The sequence below is a fragment of the Choloepus didactylus genome, chromosome X (genome assembly GCF_015220235.1).
Source record: "Choloepus didactylus isolate mChoDid1 chromosome X, mChoDid1.pri, whole genome shotgun sequence".
Lineage (NCBI taxonomy): Eukaryota > Metazoa > Chordata > Mammalia > Pilosa > Megalonychidae > Choloepus > Choloepus didactylus.
Genome location: NC_051334.1, coordinates 61222160 through 61236779, shown reverse-complemented (window position 1 = coordinate 61236779; position 14620 = coordinate 61222160). Strand labels below are relative to the sequence as shown.

The 14620-nt window shown below is 37.7% G+C and overlaps 1 pseudogene; it reads left to right on the top strand.

Annotated features, from left to right (window-relative positions):
* The first annotated feature begins 827 nt into the window (after positions 1–827).
* LOC119522170 lies at positions 828–1401 on the top strand (annotated as a pseudogene).
* The last annotated feature ends 13219 nt before the right edge of the window (positions 1402–14620 follow it).

Below are 14620 nucleotides of genomic sequence, written 5' to 3'. Positions count from 1 at the left end.
TCAGGCAGGTGCAGCCAAGAAGATAGGGATTCCCCTTTCCCTATAGATTCCAGGCTGAGGATATGACTTCACCCTGGTAGAGGCAGGCTGTCTGTGTTTTTCATCCCTCCTCCAGCCCCTTGTTGAAGAAACTATTCTGGGCAAGTGCTGATGAGAGAACTGGGGCTCCTTTCTTCCACCCAGCCCCCAGTCATAGGGTAAAAGTTCCAAATCAGGAGAGATGAGTGAAGAATCCTGGGACACCAATTAACCTTACTCCAGCTCACTTGTAGGGTAGAAGTTCCATGCTGTTAAGAACAAACCAAGAGGAACAGGGGCTGCCAGCCTCCCTGTGTCCATGCATAGAGCAGGAGTGTAACTCTGGGAAAGTAGGTCCACACCTCTTGCAGTGATGCAGGGCTTATGCCCAGGGGAAAATCAGAGCATACAATGAAGAACACCACAACTCTTTCTAAAGGATTTGATTTTAATTGTATAAGAGAATAGAGAACTCCATGCCCAAAAGTGTTGTTGTAAACAATGGAGCTCTTAGTGGAGAGCAATTAATAGGAGTCTGATAGCTCCATGATTCAAGAGAAATGACAGGGTAGGCAGAAGGTTAATAGACAGAAGAAGGATAAGACACAGCCAGAAGAGCCCTCCTAGGATCATGGTCAACTCTCAGGATTGGGAAGACTGTGTGCATATGCTAAACTGCACCTACTCAAGAGCAATCAAATCAGGATGTGAGAAGAGTTCAAGCATTCCCCAAGCTGAATGCAGTCCCACTAACACAGGAAAGAATCATCAATGACACAAGGATGTAAACACGACCTCTGAGGAGGAGGATGGGGGCTAACCAGTTAGTGGTGCTCAATGTGTATGGCATGTACTGGATGAACAATATACCTCATCCATTGGAATTGAAGTTTTTCATTCAGGAATTGAACTATATGGCAGAGAATTTGCTTATGGTGAACATCCTTACCACTTTTCTGGCATATTTGAAATTTCCCCAGGAAATGCTTCTGAACTAGGAGAAATATTTAAATTTAAAGAAGCTGTTGTTTTAGGGAGCACTCAGTTCCTAGAAGATGACATAGAAAAAATTATAGAGAAACTGGGAGAAGAATACAAAGGCAATGTCTATCATTTGATGCATTAAAAACTGCAATCACTTTTCTTCAGCTTTGTCAGAGATTCTTTGTAGGAAAGAGATTCCTCACTGTATCAATTGACTTGCCTACTTCAGTTCCTGTATACTCTTTCAACAGAGTTGCCTCTTGAAGGAGTGGCTTACTCCTGCAGTCTTGTGTCAGCCAAGAGCTCCAGGATGAACTGGAGGAAGTGGAGGATGCTGCCACATCAGCTTCCATGGTAAGCACTGCAGTGGGCACCCAACCTGGGCACCACACACTATAAATGTCTCCAAAGTCACACATTTGAAACTGTCGCTGGCAGTTGAATATCACTAGAGAAAAGCAAAGAGTAAGCATCTTTTGGATATTTCATATGCAAAGATGGCTCTCCCCCAAATCCCAGTTTTTCAGCTCAGGATTAAATTTGTAATAAAAAAATCACTTGGTGCAGGAGGGAGAACTTTGTATGAAGCTAAACTTGTGTTTTTTTAACCCACTTGTAAGTGTGGATTTACTTCTTATGTTTATACAAGCTGTTAAGTTATGTTTACAGTATTTTTGTATTGCTGTTTACAAATCTTGCATGAACCCCTGCTACCATGAAAGAAGAAAATCTTCAACTTTTCAAAAATTTGTCAGGTAATCTTTGTACACTTCTGACAATTGCCAGAGCTATGGCATAAAAAATAGACATGCAAAAAGGTACTTACACAATTATAGTCACTATCACCTGCTTAAGAATTGTCTTTTGGATTTTGTTTGTTTTTGTTCTTAAAGGTATTGGACTGGGATACAGGGAACCAAACTACCAAGGTGAAGGAGCACACACACAGCCTTGAGGGCCAGGGGCCTTGATCTACTGGAGAGGTGGCCCATCCCCAGGCTCACTTCCTCTTAGCACACCCTCCCACTTTGAGTAGCACATCCACTGAGGTTTCTATTTAACAATTGGTTTCATTACAAAGATGCATCCAACTAGACAGGGTAGGACATTCTTGTGTGTATCTGGCATAAATGCCTTTGATTCTGAAATTAAGATGTTTTTCTTTAAGGATATTCTTGCTATTGACTGGTTAGTGTTTTGGCACATGCATTTGGAGTTGGGGTGGGGGGTAAGGAGATCCTTTTATTTTAATATGCACTGATTTCTTCCCTGCACAGAATTTTGTTGATGCAGTAGGAATATTCTAAGTGGTAGCCTTCTGAGTAACAGTATGAGTTGATATTCAACTACTTTTAATGATTCAGGCTACCTTTTATACTAGACTTTAAAACCCAGAGTCTAAAGTAGCACACTGCAAAAAGGTAATTCTTTGATATTTCAAACTTTTTATGTACCATATCAGAAGGAGTGTGTTGGAGTTTGTTAGTTTTTTATGGGAATAGTTTCACCTCATAAATAGAATGCTTGGTCTCATTGACCTCCTGTTGAAAATATTTATGTCTTAAAATTCATCTTTTTAGGCTATCTCAAATGTATGTCTCTTACATAACATACACTACAAATAAAATTGTCACTCCAGATAAGTCCTCCTTAACAAGGAATCTATCTGCTTGAGTCTACTCCCAGTTTGATCCTTGGATATAAAAACCACATCATTACATGTAAAATTAGATTTTTCTACCTTAAGAATGAATGTCCTATGTAAAAAGTCAGATGTAGTTTTATAAGTTATCCAAGGTATTCACTTCAGCTTTACATATTGTTAGTTTTAAAGTCATTTACATTTATTTAAACTCTAGATTGGACTGTTTGCCATTGTTCTGTGTGACGATACATACCTTATAGTAACCTACATTTTTAACTTTTCAATAAGCTGATTTTGATTCATTTTATCAACTTAAGCATGCCCTATTCATAGGGAAAATAAACCATGTGTTATAAGAATTGACATGAGGGAAATGAAGCTTCTTAACATAATTTATGCTCTTGACTATTCTGTTTCTGGAGATGAAAGTCTCTACAAATCATTCTTAGTTCCCTAGGGGGCAGAGCACTTGTTTTAAGAGATGTGACAAAAAGAAGAAAAGAATATATGATCCTCATGAAAACTTGACTTGGTTCAGGTCTAAAAATGTAATTTAGGACAAAACACTAAGTTTCTAGCAGTGAGTTGGGTCATTAAAAGAAGAGTCCTATCACCAAAACCCAGGTTACAGATGTAGTTTGCTCAATATTTTACTTTTTATCATACGGTGGATTACAGTTTCTCCTAATCCATTCAAATTATGCATGATTTAAATCTGGGCTACTGACAAATACAAAAGAGTAGCCATTAATTAGTTCTTGGTGATAGCCAAGAAGATCCCATCTATGCTTATCCAAAATCCAGCAACTCAGTACACAAATGATTTTATTGTTACTTTGGTGTATTTACTTTCATCTGCAGTATTTGGAGAATATACAAATAGTGTTAAGGGTCCTGGTTAAACTAACTAGTGGACTAAGCCCAATTATCTTAGTAATGATCAGCAGATAAAAATTCTGGACATTAGATTTCTTGCAATCTAATTGTATCTAAGGTTGGGAAATAAGTAAATGTTTTTACATTAGCAAATCTCATTCAAGCCAGGTCATTCTCTACTGTCAAAACTGAAAATAGATCCCATTAACTAACATTTAACCAGCTTTTCCTTGCCTTTCAAGGAAAAGAACCTTGTTCTTAACCTGAGTTTTCATGAGAAAAATCTTATATAAAAAACTCATTCACTAAGATACATGTAATATGATGGAGTCAGATATTCTCTTTGTAGTTGTAACAAGTGAAACATACTTGTTTCTCACAGTGGATTGGACTGTAATAGAATGTTAAAAGTATCAAAAGTCACTTGTTCCCACTGTTTTAAATGCCCTTTATTGGTAAATCCTAAGAAGTTGGCATCCATTTTGGAAAGTGTGTGGCTTATGGGATTTAAAAAGAGAGACTCCACCTGATACCTGAAATCCAGACAGCTATTGCTCTGATCCATAACAATAGTGCAAGTTACCATTCACCAGCATTTGTAAAGAGCAGGGAATTCTGATTGTAGTTCATTAAGAGCATGTGTATGAGGAGATTCAACACTACAGATGGCTGGAGGATTCTATATCAATGACTTCTTTCCATCGAAAAACAGGTAGAAACACATTCACTGCTTCAGGGTTCTAATCTGTGTATCTTCTGTAAGATACACTATACTTTTGATACATTTTATTTTCTTTAAACAATTAACTTTAAAAGACTTGAGTTCTGTTCAACAAGCTGACCATGCTACCATTGCATCCCTTTCTTTTCAGTATGTTTTTAGGGCACAGGAATTATTAGACTTGTCATTGTCTATTCAATCAATACAATGTACATCTTCACTGTTTAAAAGGTGTTAAAGCTGTTAAAGAATCTTCATTAACCTGAAGATAATTTCTTGTGAAGTCAAATGCAAGTGTACTGTCATTTGTAGTGTTATATATATTTTTAAAAAATGCCAGGAATTGGGGAGGAGCTAAGATGGCAGCATAGAGAGGAGTGCAAGAGTGTTAGTCCCCCCGGAACAACTCATAAATGACCAAAAAACTAGTAAATAACCTGGAATAACTGCAGGGAGACAAATGTGAATGTCCTCATCATTCACCAACCTGAATTGGGAGGAATGCCCGAGATCACAGCATAAAATCTGTAAGTAAAAGCTGCAGACCTGCACCAAGAACCGAGAGCTGAGAGCCCCTCCCTCATGGAAGCCTCGTGGTGCTAGAGAGCAGAATTCTCCAAACAAGCTAGTGTACCTCAGCCCAGCTCCATCTGGGGTTTTAATGTTAACTGCTCAATACAGACAGCAAACCCCCAATAAGCAGACGGAGGCTGTTGGTGACAACTGACCTTGGGAGAGTCAGGGGACATATCTCTCTCAGGATGGGGAGCCCAGAGGATTGGGTGCTATCTCTGGCTGATAGGTGAATCTGGGAGCTTTCTGTCCCTATCTCTCTCTGTGGAGAAAGCCTCAGCTGTTTTCAGCCCACAGCACTTTGCAGTAAAGAAAGCCTCAGCCATTTTTAAATCACAGCACTTTGATCAGCAGAGTCAGAGAAACAAAGAACTTATTGACATTCAAGTGACATCTCTGGAGGGGGAATAGCTTTCCAAGAGGAAAGGGAGGAGCCCAGCTCTACTGCCTGCCTAAACAGAACCAGACCCCAAAGCCTGGAGGAGGAGAGCCATGGTCCACATCCCCTTACACCAGTCAGTGACAGGCTGACAGGTGCACCTGCCAGGCAGAAAAGCACAGGGTGTGTCAATCCTCTAAGGAAAACCATCAGGGAAACTGGATAGTGAATATTTCTTCCTTCTGTGACCTGAGCCTGTTCTCATCTGGGAAAACCTGATTGGGGTGGCCTAGGAGGTCAGATGCCTAGACAACAGAAAACTACAACCTACACTAAGAAAAATGAAGTTATGGCCCAGTCAAAGGAACAAACGTACACTTCAACTGAAATACAGGAATTTAAACAACTAATGCTAAAGCAATTCAAAAAGTTTAGAGAAGATTTGGCAAAAGAGATAAAGGCTATAAAGAAAACACTGGGCATACACAAGACAGAAATCAAAAGTTCAATAAAACAACTAGCAGAATCTATGGAAATGAATGGCACAACACAAGAGATGAAAGACACAATGGAAACATACAACAGCAGATCTCAAGAGGCAGAAGAAAACACTCAGGAACTGGAGAACAAAACACCTGAAAGCCTACATGCAAAGGAGCAGATGGAGAAAAGAATGAAAAAATATGAGCAACATCTCTGGGAACTTAAGGACAAAACAAAGTACAATAATGTATGCATACTTGGTGTCCCAGAAGGAGAAGAGAAAGGAAAAGGGGCAGAAGCACTAATAAAGGAAATAATCAATGAAAATTTCCCATCTCTTATGAAAGACATAAAATTACAGATCCAAGAAGTGCAGCATACACCAAACAGAATAGATCTGAATAGGCCTACACCAAGACACTTAATAATCAGATTATCTAATGTCAAAGACAAAGAGAGAATGCTGAAAGCAGCAAGAGAAAAGCAATCCATCACATACAAAGGAAGCTTAATAAGACTATGTGTGGCCTTCTCAGCAGAAACCATGGAGGCAAGAAGGAAGTGGTGGGATATATTTAAGATACTGAAAGAGAAAAACCACCAACCAAGAATCCTATATCCAGCAAAGCTGTCCTTCAAATATGAGGGAGAACTCAAAATATTTCCTGACAAACAGACAATGAGAGACTGTGAACAAGACACCTGCCCTACAGGAAATACTAAAGGGAGCACTCCAGAGTGATAGGAGAAGACAGGAATGCATGGTTTGGAACACAATTTTGGGAGATGGTAGCACAGCAATGTAAGTACACTGAACAAAGATAACTATGAATATGGTTGAGAGAGACACCAGAAGAAAGGAGGAAAGATAAAGAATGGGACTGTGTAACTCAGCGAAATCTAGAGTGTTCAACAATTGTGATAAAATGTACAAATATGTTCTTTTACAAGGAAGAACAAGCAAATGTCAACCTTGCAAGGTGTTAAAAACGGGGAGACACTGAGGGGAGGGATGCAATCAATGCAAACTAGAGACTGTAACTAACAGAATCATTGTATTATGCTTCCTTTAATGTAACAAAGACAATATACCAAGGTAAATGCAGATAAGGGGGGTGATAAGGGAGGCGTGTTAGACACTTGACATTGGTGGTGTTGTCTGACTCTTTATTCTACTTTGATTTAAGGTTATCTTTCCTTTTGCTGCTTCCTAGCTGTCATTTTTTCCTTCTTTCTTTTTTCTTTTACTTTTGCCTTTCTACCTTCTTTGACTCTCCCTCCTGCCTTGTGGAAGGAATGTAGATGCCCTTATATAGATAGTGGTGAAGGTGGTGAACACATAAATATGTGACCATACAGAGAACCATTGATTGTTTAGTTAGGATGGAATGTATGACATGTGAAAAAAAACATCTAAAAAATAGGTTGATGAAGAAACCTCAAGGGCAATATACTCAGTGAAATAAGCCAGACACATAAGGGCAAATATTGCAGGGTCTCACTAATAGGAACTAATTATAATATTTAAACTCATAGACAAGAAATATAAGGTACCAAGATATAGGGTGAGGCTAAAGAATGGGCAGTGGTTGCTTAGTATGAGCAGAGTGTTCAACTAGAATGAACTTAAATGTTTGGAAATGAACAGAGGTGTCAGTAGCAAGATGTGAGAATAACTAACAGTGCCGAATGGTGCATGAATGAGGTGGAAAGGAGAAGCTCAGAATCATATATGTCACCAGAAGGAAAGTTGGAGATCAAAAGATGGGAATGTATAAAACTGAATCCTATTATGGGCAATGTCCATGATTAACTGTACAAGTATTAGAAATCTCTTCCATGAACAAGAACAAATGTATGACAATACAATTAAAAGTTAATAATAGATGGGGCATAAAGGGAAAAAATATATACCTATTGCAAACTATATACTACAGTTGGTAGTATTTCAATGTTCTTTCATAAACAGTAACAAATGTAGTATACCAACACTACGAGTCAACAATTGAGGGGGGTTGGTTAAGGATATGGGAGGATTTGAGTTTCCTGTTCTCTTTTTTTTTCTTTTTTTTTTTTGTCTTTTGCTTTATTTCTTGTCTGGAGTAATGAAAAAGTTCTAAAAATTGAACAAAAATTAAGTGTGGTCATGGATGCACAGCTGTATGTGGGTACGAGGGGCAACTGATTGTACACTTTGAATCTTTGGATAATTGCATGGCATGTGAACAATCTCAATAAAAATTAAAAAAAAAATGCCAGGAATCTTCTCTTATGCTACCTTGATGTAGAATTGGGCTATCATGTTACAGCATTGAAATACATCAATTTATTTAAAAATACTTTAATAAAAAAATCCAAGCTAGGTTTCTGCAGAAATTGACTAGTTAATCCAAATATTCTTGTGGAAATGCAACGGACCCATAATAGCCAAAATTTCTTGAAAAAGTAGAACGAAGATGGAGAACTAAAATTTCCCAATTTTAAAATATACAGCCAGCCATCACAATAAAAACTGTGTGATACTGGTATGAGGATAGACATATAGACCAATGAAATAGAATTGAGAATCCAGAAATAAATCCATATATTTATGGGTAATTGATTTTCAGCAACAGGGCCAAGACAATTAAATGGGGAAAGAATAGTGTCTTCAATTGCTGGGACAATTGGATATCTACATGGACCATTGCCACACATCATATAGAAGAATTAACTCAAACTAGATAAAAGACCCAAATGTAAGAGCCAAAATTATAAAACAGTAGAAAATATTAGGGTAAATATTTGTGACTTTGGATTAGTTAATGGTTTCTTAAATATGACACCAAAAGTACAAGCACAAAAGAAAAAAAACAGATAAATTGTAGTCATAAAAATTTAAATTTTTTGTGCTTTGAAGGAAACCATCAAAAAAGTGAAAAGACAACACAACAGAATGGGAGAAAATGCTTGTAAATCATTTATCTTTAAAGGGACTTATAAGCAGAATACATAAGGTACTCTTACAACTCAATAACAAGACAGCTCAATTAAAACATGGGCTACACAGTATGCCAAGCCCTAACCAACAGTAGTCCTGAAAATACTAAAGAATACCTAGGTCCCTATCTGAGATTCTATAAAAGTTTCACTAAGTTTACTCTTCAGAAATGTAAATCCCCCAGAGTGTTCCTATGCCAGATAAGTCTCAAAACCCAGAGGCAACAGCCTCTTCAAGAACATCAATCAGGTGCATACCCCTTCCCCATAATGTTAACACCCCTTTTCAATATGAACAAGTTATGGTCAATGCCCAGATTTCCCTGAAGATTGAGGGAGGTCAAATGAGAGAGAGGGGTAGCAACTGATAAGATAGGATTTAACAAAGGATTATGAATATTGAATATATATATATACATATATATATAGTTTCTATGGTACTAGAATAGCTAGAAATAACTGACATATACTTCACAATAAGGAAGTAACTGAAATGGTGGAACTGTAACCCATAATATTCTTTGAAATTTTCTCTCTAACTACTTGTTAAATTGTACTTGGAAAGTTATCACTTTTCTGTATATATGTTATATTTCACAATAAAAAATTGTAAAATAAAAACCATGGGCTGGAGAGAACCTAAGATGGTGGCTAGGTGAGACAGGGCAAAAAAACACCTCCATGAAAAATACTAGATAAAAGCCAGAAAGTGACCCAGAACACCAGTTCCAGTGATGCGCCAGCCAGACAAGGTCTGCTAAATCCATGGGGACCATGCATTTGGTGAAACCAGGAGTCTGCATTCTGAAATGAGTGAGTGAGCCAGCTGAAAGTCTGGCAGCTGTGCTGCAGTGTGGGGAAACTGTGGGTTGGCATTTGGAGACAGACTAGCTCTTTAAAAAAAAAAAACCCAGGAGCAGCTGCAGATATGTAGCAAGAACTGCACAGTGAAGCTTGGCAGGAATGGGCTGTGCCAATGCCTCAATATCTGGCATGGAAGATAGCCCTTCCCACACTGCTGCTAATTGTCTCAGACCCAGGAGGGCAGAGGGGAGCCAAAAGGAGAAAGAAACCATGCCCCTTCCAGCCATCTTCCTGGCAGGCTGGGGACACTCCTGCCTGGGGCCGGACCCACAGCCCAGAGCCATGCCAAGGGTCCCAGTGTGATGGGGAGTGTTTCCTGCAGCACCACACACACACCACAATATTGGCCATGGACAGTGGCCTTTAGTGCACCCACAGCTAATTGTCCTAGAGCTGGGAAGGTGGAGCTGTGCAAAAAGGGGGAAATTAACACACCCCATTCAGCCATCTTTACAGCAAGCTGGGAATGGCCCTGCACAACCTGGCAGCCCAGGGCTTCCCTGGAGGGTGGGCATGCACTTGTGACATGGCACGGCCTTCCCTCAGCAGAGGTCCTGGAAGAGCACAGCTGAGAAGTGGGACCTGCTTGGAAATCCCAGGGACCCTATGCCAATACCAAGGACTTGTGGGTCAGCAGCAGAGACAATCTGTGGACTGAAATGAAGGCTTAGACTCTTGCAACAGCCTTAAATCTCCAGGAACACCTAGGAGGTTTGATAATTAAAGCTGCCTTGCCTCCCTACTCACTCAGACACACACCCCACATTCAGGGCAGACAGCACCAACAACACACCCAGACTTGGTGCACCAATTGAACTCCACAAGAATCAGACCCCCACACCCTACAAAGACAAAGTTGGGGAGAACTGACTTGAAGGGAATAGGTGACTCACAGATGCCATCTGCTGGTTAGTTAGAGAAAATGTACACGACTAAGCTGTAGATCTCACAAATTAGAGATTGGTGTTTTTCATATTCTGAAAGAAACCTAGCAAGTATAGCAAATGCCAAGAGGCCAAAAACAACAGAAAATTTTAAAGCATATAATAAAACCAGATGATATAGAGAACCCAAACCCAAACACCCAAATCAAAAGATCAGAGGAGACACAGTACTTGGAGCAATTAATCAAAGAACTAAAGACAAACAATGATAGCATGGCACAGGATAGAAAGGACATGAAGAAGAGCATGGCACAGGATATAAAGGGCATGAAGAAGACCCTAGAAGAGCATAAAGAAGAACTTACAAGAGTAAATAAAAAAAAATAGATGATCTTATGGAAACAAAAGAAACTGTTGACCAAATTAAAAAGATTCTGGATACTCAGAGTACAAGACTAGAGGAAGCTAAACAATGACTCAGCATCCTCAAGGACCACAGAACAGAAAATGAAAGAACAAAAGAAAGAATGGGGAAAAAATCAAAAAGATCAAAATGGATCTCAGGGATATGATAGATAAAATAAAACATCCAAATTTAAGACTCATTGGTGTCCCAGAAGGGGAAGAGAAGGGTAAAGGTCTAGAAAGAGTATTCAAAGAACTTAATTGGGGAAAACTTCCCAAACCTTCTACACAATATAAATACACAAAGCATAAATGCCCAGCAAACTCCAAATAGAATAAATCCAAATAAACCCACTCCAAGACATATTCTGATCAGACAGTCAAATACTGAAGAGAAGGAGCAAATTCTGAAAGCAGCAAGAGAAAAGCAATTCACCACATACAAAGGAAACAACATAAGACTAAGTAGTGACTACTCAGCGGCCACCATGGAGGTGAGAAGGCAGTGGCATGACATATTTAAAATTCTGAGTGAGAAAAATTTCCAACCAAGAATACTTTATCCAGCAAAACTCTCCTTCAAATTTGAGGGACAGCTTAAATTTTTCACAAACAAATGCTGAGAGGTTTTTCTAATAAAAGACCTGCCCTACTTCAGATACTAAAGGGAGCCCTACCAACAGAGAAACAAAGAAAGGAGAGATATATAGAGAAATTTAACAGACATATATAGACATTACATCCCAGGTCACTGGGACACACATCTTCTCTAGTGATCACGAATCTTTCTCCAGAATAGACCATAGGCTGGGACATAAAACAAGCCTCAATAAATTTAAAAAAAAATGAATTTATTCAAAGCACATTCTCTGACCACAATGGAATACAAATGGAAGTCAATAACCATCAGAGACAGAAAATTCACAAAAACCTGGAGGTTAAAAATGAGAGGGAGATTAAAACATTCCCAGATAATCAAAAGCTGAGGGACTTCATCACCAGTAGATCAGTACTATAAGAAATATTAAAGAGAATTGTGCAGGCTGAAAGGAAGGGACACTAAACAATTGACTGAAACCACATGAAGAAATAAATATTTTCAATAAAGATCACATGGTAAATATAAATACCAATACTACTGTATTTTTGATTTTTAACTCCACTATTTACTTCCTACAGGATCTAAAATGCATAAACTGTAATGATAAATCAGTGGTTTTGGACTCAATGTACAGTATGTAATTTTTGACAGGAACTACATAAAGGTGGGGGAATGGAGGAGTATAGAACATAGTTTATGTGTCCTATTGAAGTTAAGTTGGTATCAAAGAAAAACAAGATTGTTATAGATTTAAGATGTTAAATTTAAGCCCCATGGTAAACACAAAGAAAGTATCAGAGAATATGACTATAGAGATGAAAAGTAGAGTATGGGTTATGAGAAGTGGGGGAAGGGGCAATGGGGTGTTAAGAAATGAGTGTATGGTTCCTGTTTGGGGTGAAGGGCAATTTCTAGTAATGGATGGTGGGAAGGTGATGGCATTGCAACATTCTAAATGTGATTAATCCCACTAATAGAATGCTAGGGAGGGGTTGGAATGGGAAGATTTAGGCTGTGTATATGTTTCCACAATTGAAAAAAAAATCTAAATAGATGACAATTAAATGCCAAGGATGATCCTGGATGGGATCTGAGGATGGAGGAGAGGAGGCTCAAAGGGACACAGTTGGGACATAAGAAAAAATGAAAAAGGAAATATAGAAAGTAAGCTTTGTATCAATGTTGAATTTCTTGAACTTCTTAGCTGTGCTTAATGGGATTGCATAAAAGAATGTTCTTGTTCATGGGAAATGTATAGATGAATTTTATTGTTTGTTCAAGGATGTGTGCAGCTTGCTCTCATGTGTTCAGAAGGCAGAGTAATAGATGATGGATGATAGGGAGGGAGGGAAAGAAAGAAATGGTGGTGTGACAGGATGTTAAAGTTGGTGGATTGGGGTATTGGGGGAGGGAGGTTGGGCTATGCTGGAGTTCTGTGTATGGGATTTGCATTGTTTTTGTAATTTTGAATTTATTTCAAAATAAAATTAAAAAAAAACTGCATGTTCTGGGATACACTAGGAAGTGTGGTTTTAAATAAAGAGAAGTAGTATTAAATTTCAGAAATGTGATCCCTGCCTTATGTAACTATACATCATTCTCAAAGATGATGTGGGAAAAAAATGAGTTTTTTCCCCTCTCCTTCTATGGTTAACTTTATAGTATTCCCTTCTTTCAGTGATTAGTTTTGTTTATACAACTGTACACATTTTAAATTGCTGCTATATTTGAATGACCTTGTATTTTTTAATAGCTTCTTACCCATATTTGTAATTCCTAAGGATAAAATGATGATGGGAGACTGAATTCTCTCTGTAGATGTTATTGCTTGAAGTCAGGAAATAATTGATATTTGATACACTGATGAAAAGATACCTAGTAGAGGCTAGAAGGAAATAATTACATGAAATTAAGTTTTTGTGTTTTTTATATGGAGGAAGAGTAATAAATCAATCAAATTAATACATGTTAAAAATAAACAAATGTGCCTCTTTACAGAAATAAAATTAGTGTTAAAAAAAAACATGGGCTAAGGATCTGAATAGACATTTATTCAAAGTATACATACAAATAGCCAATAAGAACATGAAAAGATGCCTAACATCCTTAGCTATCAGAGAAATGCACATCAAAACCAAAATGAAATACCACTTCACACAAACTAAGATGGCTATTATAAAAAGATAGATAATAACAACTGTTGGCAAGGATGTAGAGTAATTGGAACTCAGGTATACTGCTTGTCTGATTGTAAAATAGTAGTCACTTTGGAAAAAAGTTTTGTTGTTCCACAAAATGTTAAACATAGTGTTATCATATGACCCAGAAATTCCTCAAAATGACTTGTACAGGAATGTTCATAGCAGCATTATTCATAATAGCCCAAAAGTGGAAACAACCCCAATGTTTCCCAATATTTCAAATGATGAATGGATAAACAAAATGTGGCACATGTGTACAATAGAATTTTTTTATTTGGCAATAAAAAGGAACAAAGCACTGGTAAATTTTAGAACATGGCTGCACCTTGAAACATTATATTAGGTGAAAGAAGCCAGACACAAAAGGCCTCATATTGTTTCATTCCATTCATATGTAACGTCCAGATTAGGCAAATTTATGGGGACAGAAACTAGATTAGATTCCCGGGGGAAAAGGTGAAGGACTTAATTGGTACAGGATTTCTTTTATGGAAGACAAAAATGTTTTAAATGTAGTTGATGATGACATTTGAACAACCTTGTGACCAGATACTAAAAATATTGAATTGTACACCTTAAATGGGTAAATTGTATGGTATGTGAATTTTATCTCAACAAAGCTGTTTTTTAAAAAAATTAAAAGAAACTCTAGTCTAAAAAGAGTACACTGGTAGAAATTACTTTTATAAAGGAAAAAAATCATGTTGGCCTATGTGTTACACAAAGTCACATAGTAAATATATCTCACTTCTTTTACACACATGCAGCTTGAATTTAAATAATGATATTCCCTCATTCATACAGCCATTGATTCAACAAAAATGCACTGAATGACCATTATATGTCTAACTCTGTGTAGAGGTTAGGGAGGCAAAAATAAACAAAACATGGCCCTTCTTTAAGATTAAGAGTCCAGTGAGAGATATAGACATGTAAATAATAATTACATAAATGGAATGGATGTATAGAAGCATGTACACAGTCTGTCAAGACAGAGTAATGAGCTA